This window comes from Tachypleus tridentatus, chromosome 13 (assembly GCF_004210375.1).
Source record: "Tachypleus tridentatus isolate NWPU-2018 chromosome 13, ASM421037v1, whole genome shotgun sequence".
NCBI classification, from domain to species: domain Eukaryota; kingdom Metazoa; phylum Arthropoda; class Merostomata; order Xiphosura; family Limulidae; genus Tachypleus; species Tachypleus tridentatus.
The window spans coordinates 227,749,517-227,767,162 of NC_134837.1; the positions used below are offsets into that span (position 1 = coordinate 227,749,517).

Consider the following 17,646-nt stretch of genomic DNA (forward strand, 5'->3'; position numbering starts at 1 on the left):
AAGCGCTCACCTTGCTCCTCTGAGTACGCTCCCGTGTTCTCCTTGAATTTATCAAGATGAGCATCAAGGATATGGACTTTCAAGGACATCCTGCAGCTTATTTTGCAGCAGTTCTTCACCAGAACCTCAACCAATTCCAAATAATTTTTGGCATTGTGATCGCCCGAGAAGCTCTAAACCACTGCGATAAAGCTGCCCCGAACTATTTTTCCTTCCTACTGAGCTTCTGGGGAATTCTGTGTACTCCAGGATCGTCTTTATTCGTGGTCCAACGAAGACACCAGTTTTGACCTATGCCTCAAACATCTTAAGGAAGAAGTCTCGAAGGTACTTGAAGACTGCAGGCTCCTTATCAAAAGCTGTGACAAATTGTTTCATAAGACCCAATTTTATGTGCAATGGTGGAAACAACACCTTCTAATGGTCCACTAGTAGCTCACACTTGATATTGTGCCTCCCCACAAAGAACTCGATCCGTTGTGGCCAGTGCTTCATGTTGTAGTGCGCTGCAATGTCCCTGCTGTCCCAAAGGCAAAGATAACAGGAAAACTTGGTAAAGTCTCCTTGGAGACCCATCAGGAATGTCACCATTTTGAAGTCTCCAACAACCTCTCAGTCATGCTCATCATACTTTAAGGCTTCTAGCAAGGTCTTGAAGCTCTTGTATTCCCCTTTGAAGTGCACCGAATGAGCCAGAAAGAGCAAAATAAAATTGTTATTATGAAGAATGAATTTACTTCATCCAGAACCAATGTGTAAGAGGTTCATGCAAAACATTTTATATACGATATTTTTTATACTATTGAAAATTAAAAAAAATTAAAAGATATTTAAATTTTAAAGGTCTAGAATTTGTATAATATAAAATCTTACTATTTAAGAAAAAAACTATAGAAGATAAGAGGGACAATTTTTGCTTGCTTAAATAGTAAGATTTTATATTATACAAATGTTACACTTTTTGGAATTTAAATATCTTTTAATTTTCTTAAATTTTCAATGGTATAGAAAAAATATCGTATATAAAATATTTTGCACGAACCTCTTAAAAAAGTAAAGTAAAATGAGGTGCCCAGGGTTTGTCTTGAGCCCTGACAGGCATGCGGAAATATGCCTTGTAGGCTTCAAACATTTTAGCAGATGCTGTCACAGAGTACTTTTTCTCTTCTGTCTTGACAAATTGGCCACATACATAATAGAATGTGTCTGGAGAATGTTTGCAGCTTCTTGATGCCATCTCTAATAAAATCAGATAGATCTATATGTTCACTTAGGCAGCCAGAACTATTTAAACTATTTAAAAATTTAAATATTTTGATTTTGTATTTTATTTTTTGAAGAGAAGGGGTTTAAATTGAATATAAGCATAGATTCTTCTTGAATATAAACACTCAAAGAGTGTCGAGCCCAGGATTTCTGATAAATAAATAAATTATAGAAGAGGAACTTACAAATAATGAAATAGACAGCACATCGAATAAATGATTGTTTGAAAAAAAGCAAGGAAACTGAAATTATATAGCTTAATCCAACATACAAAAATATTTGATATTATTAACCACGTGTGTGTGTGTTTTCTCATACGAAATCCATATCGGGTTTTCTACTGATTCCATGAAGGGGAATGGAACTCTCGATTTTAACGTTGATTTACCACTGTACCAGTGGGGAACTATTAATCATCTACACAAAGGTAATTTTATACATATGATTCCATAGATACCTTTATATTGAAAAGTTTATGCGACACAACATTCTTAAATTCATATTTCACCATAATTTTCAGTTCGTGACTGCCTTGGTGATCACTATGCTTAAGTTAAGACCTGCCACTATGAAAACTAGCCTGGCACGAAACAATGCTGTGTCTCAACGAATATTTCTTCTCTAGTCAAATTTAATTGTTGTTGTCGTAGTTTTTCGAATTAAGCACAAAGCTACACAATGGGCTATCTGTGCTATGCCCACCACGGGTATCGAAACCCGGTTTTTAGCGTTGTAAGTCCACAGACATACCGCTGAGCCACTGGGGGGCGTCAAATTTAATAGACATAAGCTAAACGGTGTAAATTAACTTAATCATACATTTCTAGTTTTGCCTCATTTGCAAGGATTATTATTTGTTTTTCATTTCGCCCAACCGTAAGTAAGCTGTCCAAACTCTGCCCACCACTAGTATCAAAACTCAGTTTCTGTCGTTGCAACTTAACACATATATCGTTGTGACATTGGGGGTTGGGGTGAGAAGAGATGCACACTGTTTAGATTAAAAGGCACCACATTTAAAATGTCTTATGAGATCTTGATAGATAACATTATGTCTTTTAAGCGGAAAATATAAAATAGTTAAGAAAAAGGTTAAATAGTTCAATGGATGTGTAAAATTGCTCTTAACATCATGTTGCAGTCAATGTATTATGTACGTCAACTACTTTTATAAACTGTTTGTGGTTTGCTTTTCGGAGTCGCTAGTATAAATTACTCCAGCTCCTCTGTACCCTTCATGATTCACACACTCCTCAGGGTAGGGTCTCGAAGGAGTTAGAAACACCAGCTTTGATCTCATATTCTGGTTCAGCGACCATGTAAACCTGTACCTAGACATCAACAGCCTTGGATGACCTTCTGGGAGCGTTTCAGTTATTTTGGTAGAGGACTAAGATATGTAATCAAATTCCCTCTTGTTCCCTTCCTCTCTTGCCAAGTTCGATTCTGCTAATTCCAAAACTGTGGGAGGAATCCACGGATACAGAAACAAATCAATTTCGTCGGCAGTTCCTAGATAATCAAAGATGGAGTAGAGAAGGGGAAGAAGATGTAAATGCATCTTCGGATTGAACTTCCGAGGTCCAACAGAATGTTATGGCGTGATGGTTGGCGGTAGAACAGTCCGGATTTTATTTTGGAGTGACCTTCTCCTAGACCAGTGACCTTACAAAACTAACGTACTGATCTCGCCAGTTGTATTGCTCCAAAGCAGACAAGGTAATCACTATCCTGCTTTGACAATGGTTTCACCATATCTCTGATTTGGGGAAGGGAAGGCTCCGGGGTTGTTAGCACTTGTCGAAAGTGCTGTCCTAAGGGAAGGCGAGCTTGACAACTCCTTCGTAGGCTATTAGCAGAAGGTAGGTCCTATGCCGTACCCTAAAACCAATGTACACACAACATAAATTTATAATGGGATAACAGCAATGATCAGTAACACGTCTCTTTTGTTGCAAAAAATCTACAAAAACTACTGTTGTTTCAGGCTGATTTAAAATAATGCCTCCACTTCGATTATTAAACTATTAAAATATATTTATAAAGTGTGAGTTTGAAAAGTCTAGGATAATAACATAATCATTTTACTGAAATGTCAGACAAAATCAAAATTATGGGTTGAAACAATCTTGTCAAAACCATGGAAAACAATAAATATACTGTATTGAGATGTACGACAGGTGTTTAACTATTTGGATTTAATGGAATTGTCTCGATGTTTTATATTTTCAACTTAATTTTGACTGGTAAAAAGGTTGTTAATATTTTAAAATATCATTATTTTAGAAAGACAAGGTAGAACAGGCGACACATTTCAATTAAGAGCGTTCAACTTTAAGATAAAATTGAAAAGAACAAATCTTGATCTTCTTGAAGTTCACCCAATAGCTTTAATAGAATACGATCCATAATTTCAGGCTGATGTCGTTGATCAACTTGCACGTTCTGTGTAAAGTGATGAAAATACTTCACTGTTTCCTGTTTCTCTTCAATTTCATCGTTCTTACGTCGGATTTCACTTTCTATTTCTATTGAAAACTTACTAAGTGGTTATTTCCTTTTAAATAATGTTTTATAAACAAATACAATGTCTTTTAATTAATACCAAGCTACAGAATACATTCTAGAGGTTACTTCTTTCTTGCACTTAGCAAGTAAACACACTTTACAAATCCTTCTGCACATAAAAATATCAAACAATTAAACATTAATTAATAATTTCTCTAAAAATAATATTTTTCAAAATATTTTCATAACATTTTTCTTAATATAATGTCTTATTTTTGTTTGTTATTTAGCATAAAGCTATACAATGGGCTATTTGTGTTCTGCCCACCACACGTATCAAAACCCAGTTTCTAGTAGTATAGGTTCGCAGGCATGTCGCTGTGCCACGAGGAGCAGATAATGTTTTATCAGATGTTATGTAGAAATTTTCAAATTGCTAGTATAGAGTGTAACGTCATCGCATTTATGATAATAACAAACATCATAACTAATATATACAGACATTTAAACTAGGGCCTATTTTTTGTCCTTCTGTGAAAAATCTTTATCTAGTATAGCTAAATTTTATAAATGCTATAATTTCTTACACCACCCATACACCCATACCATTTGAAATGCTTAAAATATATAGATTGTATATTTATTTTTCAAAAGTGAGGAGGAAAATATCCCAACAAAATCACAAATGTTAATATTTATGTGTGTAAGCCTCTTATGTATCATATTTTAGTTTTTAATAATCACTGTAAACCTTTATTTACTTAAATTTGTAGATAATATTCTTCCACCACCATAAGAAATCTGATCTGTTTTATTTGTTTTTGCTTCTTTTTTTTTTTTGTCAATTAGCCCTCTTATCCACGGTTAGTGATGAGTGGTGAAATTCCCTCAAACTGGTACACTCGGTAACAAGTGGCGAACCGAATTACAGACTGGGTTTTATATCTATTTTCAGTATTTGATTGCTATGTGAAACAGCAATAGTATTCTATATATTTAAATTCACTAAAATAACAACTTACTCTCAATCGATATTTTGTATTGCTAAGCTATTTTGTCAGTATTTCTCTCTTCCTGCTCTAATTCCTGCTTCATCTAACCTTCTTTCCAACTCCGACGAGCGACGAAGTGTTTTCCATCGACTTGCAACAGATCAATCTGGTACATATAAACAGAAGGATGTACAAAATGTGTATTTGATTTCTGTTTACAAACAGAAACAACAAATTGGAAGAAACGTTTATTGTGTTCACATGGTGGACGCACAAATAAAACACAACCACGTTACGAAAAGCTAATAACGAGGCCTTTACAACTTATATCTTGACAAGCATTGATGAATATAGATTTAAAAGCAGACCAGTTGTGGCCTTTTAGTCGTACATTTAGTTTATCATCCGGGGCCTTAGATGATAAGGAAGTACAGATAAAATAAAACACACGAAAAAACTACATATTTCTATGAAAAATGAAAAACGTAGTTTCACATAACTCATGTTAAAAACTATATATAACGTAGAGTGCTATAGTCTTCTTACAATAATCCAAAGTCTATTTTTGTTTGCTGACTCTTTTCATTTTAACTGCAGAACACACCTGTATAGCTTTTACTTTTTATTGTTTGTTTTTTGGTAAAGGTATTTTGAGTTATTTGATAGGTCTAAAAATAATTATTTATATACAAATATACAAATTTACAAATAATATTCAGTCTTCTGTCTAGTCTAGAACTAAATATTTTATCAACGGTCCAATTTTACAAGTCGCAAATCACTTTTATGTTGATACATAGATACACTTCCCTTGGCGTAAATGCTGGTTGCTCTGTTTTTGTTTGGCCTCGCGCAGTTTGTAAGCTCGTTTTTACCGAGAAAGATATGTAGAAATACTAGCTATCATAGAAATACAAACGTCCGAAGCTAATTCTCTGTTGAATGGCTCATGATGCTCGAAATCTATAAATGTTCCTGGTCAAGTTATGTCGTTTTCCGATTAATAAGCGTTAATCACAGTTATTGCTTCTGAATCTTATAGTGTGCTGACTGTAGCTGACCAACAATATTCTGTATCGTCTCTTGGCACGTCTATTTATAAACGTTTTTTAGGAGACGTTCTCCAAAGTTCACTTGGCAGATACTGTCAATCACTAGTATTACATACACACCTACTGCATTATTGATTATAACGCTCGAGAATCTACAAATTTTGAGAAGAGGCGGGACTTGCGCAATGCACATTTAACAAATATACTTCACATGCATTAAAATGAAATATATCTAGCTATTAAAATAAATATAAATAAATGTAAATTAGTTACAGTGGGAATGTGTCAAAAGAATGGAAGTTAGTTAATGTCACTTCTTTTTTCGAGAAAGATAATAAAAATTGTCCCAGTAATTATTAGCCTATTAGTCTTACTACAGTTATGAGGATTGTTTTAGAATGTATACGAAAAGATGCTTTGTCATTTATCAAAATTTATAATTTTATTTGATAGTCAACATGGTTTCATTATGGGAAAATCTTGCTTTACAAATATTTTGACATTTTTTAAAAATGTTGATAGTTAAACATTGGAACAGTGTCCTATTGAAAGTTAAGCAGAAGACAAAGGGAGAAAGAGTTTTTATAGAATAAAGAATCAGAAGATGTTCTGTACCAGATCTATGAACGCATTCCTACTGGATAAGTTAAACAGGTCATAATACCAACATAATACTGGTTTTAAGTGATGAAGTTGGCTCACAAGTCAATTATGGCTGGATACCGTGGAGCAAAGAAGGCAGCGCAGACAGAACCACTAGCAACTTTATTGGATGGGGATTATTGAATATGTAATCAGATTTTGTATATAATGTGATATCTGCCAAAGGACAGTACGACCTAGAGGGAACGTAGCTAAGGTGCCACTGGGAGATATGCCTCTCATAGAGAGGCCAATTAAAAGAGTAGCTGTGGCATTCGTCAGATCACTAAGCACCTATATCTGACAAGGACATTTTGTACGTGATGACATTAGTCGACTTTGCAACACTTTACCGAGAAGCAATAGCATTGCAAATGATATAGATGGCGAGAGTAGCACAAGCTCTCCTGAAAATGTTCTATAAACTTTTCAAAATAAGTATTGAGTAATAGAAAGACTCAGTTTACCTCAGCAAGGAAACAAGTGTGGAAAATTATCAACACTAAACAGCTCTTTACCAATTCTTACAACTCCAGATGTAATAGAATTTGTAAGAGAGTCAATGGAGCCTTAAAGAGCGTACTGAAGAAGGTATACCGAAAGAGACGAGTGACCCTTATAGGTACATGCAGGTAGTATTACTTGTTTCTGAGAAGTTCCATAACTGAGTAGAGAATCTTCACCCTTCGAATTACTGTATGGAAGAACAGTACATAACCTGATACAGATATTGAAAAAACTGTTAGAAGAAGAGATAAAAATGATAAATGGATACAAATAGACCTCAGAAACCAACTGGATAAAACCTATCAACTTGCTCAAGAGAGTTCTTATGCCCCTCATAACAGTAAGAAGCACCTTTTTAATAAGAAGGCAAAGGATTAATGTTTTAGTTGGACAGAAAATCTTAATTCTGTTACACCTAGATAATAACAAACTCACTTGCAAATGGAAAATACCTATAGAAGTGCAGGAAGTGGCCAACAAAATGTGAACAGAAAGACCAAGATCTACCATGCCAATCTATTCAACACGTACTATGAGAAGGAAGAAGATTTAATGGGTGCAGCTATTGAAGCACAAATGGACATTGTAGGTGTGGCTGTCATATATGTAGGACCAAAAGCCAGTGACTTTGTCATAGAAGATGAAGACATACTAGGACTGCTAGGTAAACATGAGATGTACAAAAACATAAATATTAGGAAAAAACTGATTGGCAAACACATATAAAAGCTGTAAGATAAGATTTACTGTGCCAGAATGCAGATATCTTCAGAGTTAGACCAGGCAAGAAAGAGCTTATGCAATACAAAATTAAGATTACGATCAGGAATACAGTCAAGGTGAAGTCCTACCCTATACAATGAAAGACCTGATCAAGCAAGAAGTCGAGGTAATGTTCGAAGCCACAATTATTGGACCTTTGAATTCAACTTACTGGTTACCAGTAGTAATCGTGAAAAAGAGAGATGATTGAAACCACTTCTAAATAGATTTTTGGAAGGTAAATCTCGTGATAATGTTTGTTCCAAACCTTTTGGTAACCCATAGGTTATCATGGCAAAACTAGATGTGGACAATTTGTTTTCAAAGATCAACTTCAGTAAAGGTTATTGGCAGATCCTGATATAGACAGGATCGAAAGAGAAGACAGCTTTTGTGACTCCAGACGGATTTTACTAGTTCAAAGGATGCCATTTGGATTAATCAACTCAGCAGCAACATTCAACCATATGATGAGAAAGATATTGCACAAAATCACTAACATCAAGCATTATGAGAACGACATTCTAATTTGCACAACCAAGTGAAAGCCATTTTGAAGAAACTGAAAAACTATTCAAATAAGTGAGGACAGCAGGTCTGACCATCATACCACATAAATGCTACATCACTTATTCTATGCTTGACTTTGTTGGACATAAAGTGAGTGACCAACAAATAGCCATGGAAAAGAAAAAGCTAAGTGGCATACAAGATGCACCAGCTCCGACGACAAAATAGCAAATCAGAACCTTCCTGGAGTTGGTGGGATACTACAGGAGGTTCATTCCAAACTACACTGAAATTGCTGCACCAATGATGGATCTGACCAAGAGGGGACAACACAAGAAGGTGACTTGGTAACAACTCCAGCAGTTGGTATTCCACAAATTGAAGAACATGTTAAGAATTTCACCAATCTTTAAAATGCCAAACTTCAACAAACTATTTATTGTTTCAACTGATGCATCAGTATTTAGAATTAAGAGTAGCACTTCTGCAAGAGTGTGAAGACGGACTGTTTCCAATCATTTTTGTCAGTAAAAAGCTGTTAAAGAGCGAGAAAAACTACTTTGTGATTAAATGGGTGTGCTTGGTCATCATATATATTTTACATTTAGAAGTTCTAGAACTACCTCTGTGGAAAAAGTTCATCATTGAGATGGACCATCAGCCCCTTACATGTATACAGAGGTGTAAAATCGACAATGCGAGAATCATGAGGTAGGCATTGCACCTCTAAAAGTACTGATTCTGCATTGGAGCCATCAAGTAGACTGTAAATTTTAAAATATGAGCAGACTTTGTGCATGAGCATTGTATTTAGTTTAAAAATGCTTTAAATACTTTATTGAAGATGGGTTTATTGTAAGATATACACGAATGTTTAAGTTTAATGTGAATGTTAATTTTATTTATTTATGTTTAAAGTCAATAGTTCATTGGAGGTTAGTATATTCAACTGTGTACAAATACTTTATTTGATTTGTTTAAGTTTAATGTGAATGTTAATTTTATTTATTTATGTTTAAAGTCAATAGTTCATTGGAGGTTAGTATATTCAACTGTGTACAAATCATACACTTTGTATTTCCATTTTTGTGATTTGATGTTTTTATTATTGTGTATTGTTACTAAAACAATCTAAGTTTTTCTTATCGTTTGGATCGAGTATTATTACATTGTTATATTATATAATTTGTAAACATTTCTAGGCCTCGATGACCCTATAAATAGAGTAAAAATGTAATTAAAGTAAGTAAAATAAAGAGTTAGTAAGAGATATAGTCAAATAGATTTTGATTGTGTGTTTGTGAGTTTATCCATGAGAGAGTATGGAGGAGATTTCTAAAGTGAAATTATTGCAGACTCTATTACAACAGAAGAATATAGAATAATAATTTGCATTGCCATTTGTGTTCAATTGAGCAAACCTGTGTGGACGTTTGGCAAAAAGAGACAATTATTTATAGTTCTGGATACAAATGTGGTAACCAAAAGTGTAATGTAAGTGAAATTATCATTGATTGTGTTGTAACAACAGAGGAGGCAAAATAAATCGTTGTGTCAGTTGTGTTCTAAAATTTCTGAATCAACTAGTATTCGTGAAAAGAGGCGATTTTTTTAAAGCTCTGAATACAATTGCATTGATTAAGTGCCAAATGAATATTTGTATATATATAAATTTGACTTGTATTAATAAATTATTTTAAAACAAGTGAGCTGTTCGCTGTTTGTTTATTGTTAGCACTTATCTCCAACAAGCCGCAGACACCTACTGCTATGAATCCTGCCTATCTATATATATAAAAAGAACTGGCATTTTTGTTTGCAACTTGTAAATACTTATTTGCATAATTATTTAATTTTTAATTGAAAACATCAGGAACACGGCACTTATTTAGAGATATAAAAACGCAGTTTGAATAAAGTTTAAAAGTGCACAATACTTTTAAGGTAAGAAATCTAAGTATGTTAGACACGTACATATCTTAAAAGAGAATTTTCACTACATCTCTTTTTTGTAATAATATTATGAAAGTCGTTATTATTACAAATATTTTACACACATATTCTATGTATTTTATGTTATAAAACTAATATTGTGGAATATACTTATCTGAAAATGACCTTATGAACTTTGGAATCTATATACAAGTACATCAACCACTTCAATTCCTTCTGTACAGTCAACTATAAATCTAATATGGTACACTGGAGTTGTAAAACATTATTCTGTTTCACAGATCAACTATAAATCTAATATGGTACACTGGAGTTGTAAAACATTATTCTGTTTCACAGAAAATATTGAAATTAGCCTGAATGATATTTTACTTCATTGATGATAATTAAAAAGATTGAAAATAATAAATAACAAATAACGGACTAGAGCCAAACAAGAGGGAATCATTATTGATCGCAGCACTTTAAATTCTTTCAGGTAGGATTAGAGTAAATTAATTTATGAAACTTTTCTTTTTATTAGCTATATTTCTTATGTGCTAGCAATACCAAACGTGGGGTGTGCATATACCCAAATTAATTTTATTATTCATCAAACTGAAATATTTTCAGTCGGGATTAGGAGTATATTATTGTTATGAGGACCAGTGTTTGGTCAAATACATCATTCGAAAGTATTTTACTTCCTGAGTCTAAACTTTAGTTAAATCAGAAACAGGTCAAGATTTAACAGTAATATTAGCTAAAAGTTTGTATTTGAAAAAGAAACAACAAACTCAGCCATTTTACAAGTTGCTAAGTTGCGGGTAAAATTGTTTCTCCAAAGATTTAATGAAAATAATAGATCAGTTTCATTTCTTAGGTCAGTGGAGAATATGCAAGTACCTATGGATTGGAGAAAGGCTTATGCTACTCCTGTTTTTAAATTAGTGTGTCTGTTTTTCTTATAGCAAAGCCACATCGGGCTATCTTCTGAGCCCACCGAGGTGGGATCGAACCTCTGATTTTAGCGTTGTAAGTCCGTAGATTACCGCTGTACTAGCGGGGGGGGGGTAAATGAGAGGGGTGAAATTTAAACCAGATAATCATATTTCGTAAAGATTCTGGTGGGCCTAATAAAGGAAGCTTTCTAAGATCATTTAGTCAAATATACAATAAAAGAAGCCAGTACTAATTCACTGAAGAGATATTTTGCCTTACTAATCTGTTATTTATGTTTTTATTTTTAAATCTAACTTGCTATATAGATAATGTAAAGGGTGTATTTGGGGTATACTTATATTTTTCAAATGGTCTAAGATAAGTTACCATAAAGAAAATTAGATAAGAAAATCACAAAGGTTAATTAAATGAAGTGAGATTGGTGAGCGAAAGCAGTATTTCTTGTTAATGAACTCAAGTCAAAGTGAACCGTTGTTACTACTGGTGTACCTCGGGGTCAGTGCGTAGGCCTCAGCCTTTTTTGTTTTGCAGCATTAAAGTTTTACCCATGTATAAGTGCTATTTAATTTATAATTTAACACAGATGAACTTGCAATAATACTGTTTATGTGAATGACAGTTTTGTATCTGTTTAATCAACAGTAGATTTAATGCACAAAGACGAATATTCTAACCACCCTGACAAGTCATTTTCAATTACAAAGATCTGAACGCATAGAGACGTCCTATCAGCGAATAAAAAACAACGCTTTTCTAACTTTAGCCACTCAAACATATCATTTCAAAGTGACCACTCTATTCTCGTGGGAAAGTGATACTAGTAACATATGAAGTCGGCAGTAATACCATGAAAACAAAAAGGTAATGCAAAGCCAATGTTCTATAAAGAAATATTGCAATATCAAGAACAGGTTTACTGTAGTCAAGACTAAATTGTTAAAGAAAACTAAAAATTGGAGATGTTACATAACTTTTGAATATTAGAGAAATGAAATTATAGAAAGGCCGTCAGTTACGATATCCATGGCTACCATATTATTACGAATTAAGATAAGATATATGATGTTCTGTAACCTTCGTAATGATTAAATATCTATTCCATAACTAGGTATGACTTTGAATATTAATTATGGAGGTTAGAAAACTTGTGGAATCGTAAAATTTGATAAATCCAATTTAAATAATAAAAAACTTTGAATATTTTATTCATAATATTTGTATAATTATCGATTTCGAGCATAACAAACTTCACTGAATAGGCAAGCTAGCATTCCCGTCAAGGGAAGTGTATCTATCTGTATATCAACATAAAACTTACGCGTTGTAAAACTGGACCGTTGATAAAATATTTAGTTTCAGACCAGATAGAAGACTAAATATTGTTTGTAAATTTGTAAAATTTTTGTTTATAAATAATTATTTTTAATAACTATTTGTAATAACCGTTATTATCCACTGTATTATTACTTGTATATTAAAATATATTTATGTTAAGAAAGAAAATTGTGTGTATCAATCGTGTTGGCAAACAATATCAGCATTTAATTAGATTCTACATTAAATTTAAATATCTGACTATTTGAAATCGTATTACGTAACGTAATAAATCGGAGGCTCATCTGTGATAAATTATGATACATAAATCTACATAAATGCTCATTAGTAAGTTAATCAACACAGCTGTATCCAGAGCTTTAAATAATCGTCTTTTTCGTCAAGACCACAAAGACTGGTTCAGTTACTTTGGAACACACTCAACAAGATAAATTATTCTCCTCTCCTCTGCTATATTGTTGCAATACAATCTGTTGTAATTTCACTAATATCACACTGTTGGTGATCATAGTTGTATCTAGAACTTTAAATAATTGTCTCTTTTCACACTCAGTGAAATTAGTTTAGAATACAAATGACAAGCCAAATTAATATTCTTTATACTGTTGTTATAATACAGTCTAGGATAATTTCATTTTAGAAATTGCTGCATACACTCTTATAGGTAAACCCACAAATACACGATCTAGATCTACTTTATTATATCTCTCACTAACCCCTGGAGGTCTGGAACGTTTTACACACTACGTGATATTATAACCTAATAATTCTCTGTTAAAACAACGAGAAAAACTTGTATCGTTTTAGTAACACGACGCATTAATAGAAGTGCCATATCACAACAATGGAACTACACAATGTATGATTCGTACACAGTTGCATAACCAAACTGGTGATACATTATTACTTATAAACAAAGCTAAAATGAACATTCACATTAAATTAAGCAGTCGTTTATATCTAGCCCAAAGTTACTAGGATGAGTTAATACAGCGCACTCGATAACCGGATAAGTTATTTTATTTAAGTAACATAGTAGATGATAGCACTCAATAGATCATTATATTATATTATTATTAATTGTAAAATGATGTAACAAATGCACATTTCTTTCTTTTATAACTACTCAAGAATACATATTTCTTTATGTATCAGCAAAGATACCCGCTAATGCTATATTTAAAAACAATATCATAAATAGGAAAACGAGCTGACCTTTACACTGATTTGAGTTTTATCACTCAAAGTTCTCCGTGCTTAGCACAGTATTAAATGCCACTTTTGTTTCGTATCAGCTTCACGTATCATGCTACATTTGGTACCATGTTTATACAGTTGAACAACAACATTAAATCATCATACTTGAAATGGTTGCCAACTCGAGCCGTTTTTTCTATCGACCTTTGGGGGCCCACATGAATATAACTACAGCAGATTTCTTCGAAACTGGTTCATAAAGTTTCTTATAATAATTTAAGTTACCAGACAGATGGCTTAATGAACATCTCTACTTTATATAGAGAGATATTCTGGTACGTTATTAAATTTTCATGCAAGTTTTCAGCTTATAATTAATATCGTTCTTGTAAAACCGGATGTAGAAAAGTCGTAAGCTTTTACTAATCCTCTAACTGATCAAATGTATGTATCACAACACTTTAATAACCTTTTATAATTAAAAATAATTATTGTGAGAGGTGGTACAAACATTTGTACAAATTAATGTGAATTAAATACAAATAATTAGAACGATCGTTAACGTAGGTAAACTAAAACTGTTGGATACCGCACAAACTATTGACTAACTTGAAAGTAACGTATCATTATGATGCTTTACGTCAGTCATTCTCTCGTATACACGTGCATTCAACCTAACCCTCCATAATTTAGAAGTGATACACTAATACACTGAAGAAAAGGCAGCTGATCAACACCACCCATTGCCAATTTTTGGGCTACTATTTTACCAACAAATAATGGGGTTCACCTTCACATTATCACGCCCAAAAACTTAAAAGGCGACCTTATTCAGTGACGAGATTTTAACTTGTGACTCGTAGATTGCGAATAGAACGCTCCAACCTTCATGTCATGCTTGGCTTGAACTACACCACTAATAACAAACATTTATGATTAAAAGTTAAAAAAGCAAGTAGAGATAGCCAATGTAAATAAAGCCTTACTTGGAAAAGTGTATCATGCTGCCCATCATTTCTCAATGATTTGATATCAACCAAGATTAAAAGATCAAAGCGATGTCACTGCATGTCTTTTATTTCTTCTTTATGACATAAATACTCAAAAAAGTTCGTTTAATGTTCAATTTACAATGTGAAACTCACTTGAAGTTTAAGTTAGTCAGTTTTTAATTTTTTACAAATTTTCTCATTTTTAATTACAACTTTCTTCACATTTGGTGCTAAGTTATTTGTTCTCTTTTACAGTTTTAAATAAAAATCCTCTTTGTTTCTGTTGTTGTTATTTTGTTAGAGAATTTCGGTATTTATTATTCTAAGAAAAATTTTCCTTCCAACTAATCTCACGAACCCCCTCTAGTTTTTACCGTTAAATAAAATACCATTGTAACTGCATGTTTGGCATAAATATGTGGGATTAAGTGCTACTAAGTTTCTCTATATTTTCTTCCTACTGCAATTAAAAGCAAGACAAATTATTACCGACTGGATTCACTGATACATTAAATCTTGAAATTACTCGATACAGTCACACGGCTATATGTTTGAATATCAAAAAGTGGGGTTACTGATACAACCCAACTGCCAATAAAAAGTGTAACACTATTTAGTGGTTAACAGAAGTCAGCACGATAATAAAGCTGTTCAAAATAACACCAGTATATAATGTGGAGGTACTATACACTATAAGGGTTCATTTCTCGTATACATAACCGATACGAATAGCCTCTAAACCGAGGCTGTGTGTTTTATAGTTGCAAAATAAGTCGATCTGATGATTTTTTTTACATAGTGAAAAGAGTCGACTACAAAGGCGTGTAACTTACCGCACATTCAGTGGAAATACAAATAAAGATCTATGTTCATCTTACTGGAAACCTTTATAATAAAAGAAAATAAAAACGTTATTACTTACATTGTGATGTAATATCCAAGAGATGATCATCAGTATGTAGCGTAACATGATAAAAGGTAAGTTAATTTGAGGATGTCTTATTCCTGATATATACTACCCTATTACATGGAGCAATAATGAATGTATGAATGGTCAGTAATCATTAGTACTTAATAGCCTATTCACGTAACGTCACTCAAATTTTGTCTAAAATCAGATACACCAAAACCAGTGATGATGAGAATTCAACTACAAATGTATTGTCCGATGTTTAACAATCTGATGTATTTATTAATTTTAGAAGTAGTTAATTATGATTTCGTTTTATAAGTGTTTCACAGGAATTCTCTAATAACTTTTAAACCTGTTCTTGGTGTTATATCTTAAACTGGGTTGTTCCGCTGGCAGTCTGCTTATTCGAATCAAAATAAAGTCTTTTCATTCTTGAATATATATCTTTCACAAGCAAACACGTGTGTGTTTAATCTTTGAACAATATTCTACAAAAGCTGTATATCGTATAAAAAGGAAACTTCTTTGTATTTTTTCATTTTATTTACATTTTCAACAGTCGTTCATGTAAATACATATATTATTGATAAGAGAATAAGAACTTCGAAATTTATTTTTATAATTGCCCATTTTTCTTTACGTATCATACCTTAAAATTATGAAAATGTTAAATACTTCGTATTTCTACTATGGTAACTGAAATTAACAAGAACTTATGTCTATGATCTTCTCAGGAATTTTAAAGGTTTACCATTCTGGAACTTTAATCATAACTTCAAGTGACTGTTACTATCGGTTTTGTCTTGTGAATTTGGGCTACCTGCGCTCTGCCTTGTACGTGGAATTGAGCTCTGGACTTTAGTACTGAAATTCCTGAAACTTACTACTGACTCACCAAGAGACTAAGCGTGTTTTAGATTCTAGAACTTTGAAGTTCATTAGGGACCTTTTAATCTAGCCCTCTCTAAATCTCTAAATCTATATTTTCAAAAATTACTATATTTCAGATAAAATTATCAAGTAGAATAAAATATCACCAACCTGTTTACGATGAGTTATTACTTCTTCTTGGAGCTTATGTGTTTCTTCGAGAAGGTCGTGAATTTTTCGCTGTTGAACATCATTCCTACCAAAGGGCATAAATAATGAAATAATCCAGATTGAATTGGCGTAATGTAATACGACTTAAACGTCGGTTATATACGTTAATTTGATAAATTTCATCATGTATTCAATATGCCATCACTTTTTTTGTAAAAAAAACAAACTATTCATAAACTACAGTCAGATTTATAAATCATTAAGCGAATAGCTTTAGAAAAACAAAAAAGTGTACCCAATATGTTTGAGAACTTTAATGGACTGCAACTGTTTGTTGAAAGAAAAGGAGGCGATGTTCTGGCTTCTATACTAAGGTCCTTTTTCGGGTCTAATTCAAAACTTGAAGAAAACCTCAGTGTAGAAACCGTAATGTCGTCTCCTTCTGTTTTATCAGGCAGTTGCAGTCCATTAAAGTCCCCAAACGTACTATATCTACTCTGCTAATGTACCACTGAAATAAAAGTATACACATTCAAAGAAGTGATAACAAGTGTTAATTCAAATAATTAGTTGCTATATTACAATACGTATCAACGAAAAGTAAATCAAGAAAAAGCTACTCTACTGATTTAAAAACATAATCTGCCTGTGGAAAATGCAAAACGAAAATTAAAGAAAATAAATGACTCATTGTACTACAGCGTATAATTTCCTTTTCACGAAAGGACCTCAGTTTGCCCTAAGAACTAAATATATTTATAATCCTTCTTTAAATATACTTTCATAACTTTTCTACTCATTACATTTATGGCCGTTGGTAAAAAAAAGGAGACTCATTCAGGATATAATAGTTATTTATAATATACGATAATAAAAAATAGAGTTTGGAACATTCCATAATTTTAGAAACAGAAAAAGTACCTGAGAGACAATCCTGATGTTATTCCACCATTTACGATAACCATTTAACACTCTCAAACATAACACTAAGCCATTTCATCTATGAAAGATAAAATGTTACCAATGAGATAGAA

The 17,646-nt window shown here is 32.7% G+C and overlaps 1 long non-coding RNA gene across 1 annotated transcript; it reads right to left on the bottom strand.

Annotated features, from left to right (window-relative positions):
* Window positions 1–3,393: 3,393 nt before the first annotated feature.
* Window positions 3,394–17,569, bottom strand: LOC143241129 (uncharacterized). Its single transcript, XR_013022192.1, has 4 exons — window positions 17,534–17,569; window positions 16,613–16,697; window positions 4,797–4,932; window positions 3,394–3,794 (listed from the first exon to the last, which is right to left on the bottom strand). It is a non-coding gene; the product is annotated as an uncharacterized LOC143241129 (long non-coding RNA).
* Window positions 17,570–17,646: the final 77 nt, after the last annotated feature.